Below are 2,500 nucleotides of genomic sequence, written 5' to 3'. Positions count from 1 at the left end.
GAGAAGATCAAAAGACAATTACTGGGAACTTCTGACAAATACTGAGGTGTGTTTTGCGATTGCACAACATCCTATTGAAAACTCCTGAACCTATCCCCGAGGATAGCAATGATGAGAGATGGAAGTGGTTTAAGGTACATAGATTAACTGTTTTTCTTTTAGGTTTTATACGAGTTTATTTAATAATGATACATTTTTGTATGGTAATTTGTAGAGTTGTCTTGGGGCTTTAGACGAAACATTCATTAAACTAAAAGTTCGAGAGGTTGACAAGCCTCGGTAGCGAACAAGAAAAGGTGACATTTAAACTAATGTATTGGCAGCTTATTCGGCAGATATGGAGTTTACCTATGTTTTACCGGGTTGGCAAGGCTCTGCAGCTGATAGTAGAATCCCAAAGGATGCCCTTTTAAAAACTCATACAATTAGGATTCCTACCTATCTTAACATCTTAAGTTATGAATGTAGATTAATGATGAACTTTTTTATCAATTTTCTTAGAACCTTATTACTTAGTTGATGTTGGATATACAAATGGAGAAGGCTTTTTGGCCCCATATAGAGGCCAAAAGTATGATTTAAAAGAATGAAAAGATGGTTACAAACCAAGAACATCACTAGAGTATTTCAACATGAAACACTCGGCTGCGAGAAAATTTAATTGAAAGGTGTTTTGGTTTGTTAAAGAATATGAGATGGGCAATACTTTGCAATTCTAGCTTTTATGAAGCTGAAAAACATGCCAATATTATATCTGCATGTTGTCTTCTCCATAATCTTATTCGTAGAGAAATGAAGTTTGATCCACTTGAGCCTTTGTTGGATACTGATTATGGACGACAATTGATGAATGTTGCTGATGATGGCGACAATATTGATGTAGTTGAATCATCTATCGCTTGGACTCTTTGGAGAGACAATCTTGCTCATCAAATGTTTGAAAATTGAAGGCTTCGTAGGGGAACACAATCAACTATAATTTGATTATGTTTCATGTTATTGCAAAATTGTATTGTGAATGTAATGTGAAGTTTTGATACTAAGAAACTTTGATATAATGTATTGTTTATAATGAGCTATGTTTTAATGATATTGCTTTACTGATCTTTTTTAATGAGTTTGTTAGGTTACCCAATGTGCAAAGTAAATTTCTCCACTTTATTTTATGGCATGTTGTATAACGAGCTTGCTATTTGAATATTCCATGATTATGCCTATATGGTCTCGTTGAGCTCGCAGAATACTATGCTATGAGCGGAAGTGGAGCAAGTGTTGACAAGAATACTCAAAGGAGATGGACTTATGAAGAAGATCAACTTTTGGTGAAATTGTTGGTGGAAATGTTTGCTGGAGGGAAATGAAAAGCCGAGAATGGTTTTAGAAGTGGTTATTTGGCGCGTCTGAAGAAGTTATTTGCTGTGAAACAATGTTGGAAAAAATAAAGAAATACAAAGTATGCAAAAAAGATTTAGAAACAATGTTGGAAAAAATGATTGAAAGCAGTAATGCACAAATAGAGAAGTTGGTTTCGGTATTGGAAGCTCCAAAGAATTCTAAATCCGATTTGCATGAAGAATTAGGGAAAGATCATGGCATTTCAAGAGCTCAAGCATTAATCTTGTGTAAGAAGATGAGGATGATATTGTGATATTTCGTGATTTGCAAGACGAAGATGAAAAATATGATTTTCTTATAATGATTTTAAATCAAGTGTAAAGTAATTTGTTGTTATGAACTTTTGTTAAGTGTTTGAGAAATATGACTGTATTTTCTCTTGGATTTTTATTAATTTTCTAGTATAAATACCAAATCAAGAAAATTTTATCCCATAAAGTATCTCCCATAGTACAAGGTCCCATGGTACTCTTTCTTCCCAAATTGATTACCCTGTAAATATTATATTGTATTCCAGGCAGACCCTACGAGTTGATTTGTTCAATCCTCTGCTTCAAAATCTCTTTTAAAGTTTTGAATTTCGGCTTAGAAGCAGTTTCCTTACTTAGATATGATATTTCACCTTCAACTAAGATTGCAGTGACTCTGTTTAGTAATTCGTATTCTTTTGACATTTTACATTAATGAAGTTGAGTGGCCCAATTACCTGGCTTTGGTGTGGCGGTTGAACCGATTGAAGATTGAACTTTTTTATTTTTTGATCTTAAATTTTCTCAATTTTTGTTGAGTGAGAGTTCTCCAGTAATAATTGATTAATTTCCATTTCTGAATTCTTTTAGTTTTTGTTGAGTGACTTTTTGGGCATAATTTTCAAGATTAAAAGGTTTTTTTTTTTCATACAAAGAGTAATATAATTGTTTGGGTGGAGGAAAGGAATTTTTATTCAACAATTCGAGTTATTAATAATATTATTACTAGAATGTTGCTCTCATAGATTTTACTTTGAAATCTCAGTTGCTCACATATTATATCTTGGTTTTTCTTGCTCATAACACAATTCTCGTGCACCACACTTTTGAGCAGTGTGGCATCATCTTTGTTCAAC

The 2,500-nt window shown here is 33.0% G+C and overlaps 1 long non-coding RNA gene across 1 annotated transcript in view; it reads left to right on the top strand.

Moving 5' to 3' along the window:
• Positions 1-2,007, top strand: part of LOC130800065 (uncharacterized) — a 3,188-nt gene extending 1,181 nt beyond the window's left edge. The window contains exons 2-3 of the long non-coding RNA XR_009039359.1: positions 1-134; positions 215-2,007. The exon at positions 1-134 is cut by the window's left edge and continues 324 nt beyond it. This is a non-coding gene — a long non-coding RNA (uncharacterized LOC130800065). The remainder of the gene's footprint in view (positions 135-214) is intronic.
• Positions 2,008-2,500: the final 493 nt, after the last annotated feature.

Source organism: Amaranthus tricolor, chromosome 14 (genome assembly GCF_026212465.1).
Source record: "Amaranthus tricolor cultivar Red isolate AtriRed21 chromosome 14, ASM2621246v1, whole genome shotgun sequence".
NCBI classification, from domain to species: Eukaryota; Viridiplantae; Streptophyta; class Magnoliopsida; order Caryophyllales; family Amaranthaceae; genus Amaranthus; species Amaranthus tricolor.
The sequence above is the reverse complement of the archived record's forward strand: the minus strand, read 5'-3'. Positions and strand labels throughout refer to the sequence as shown.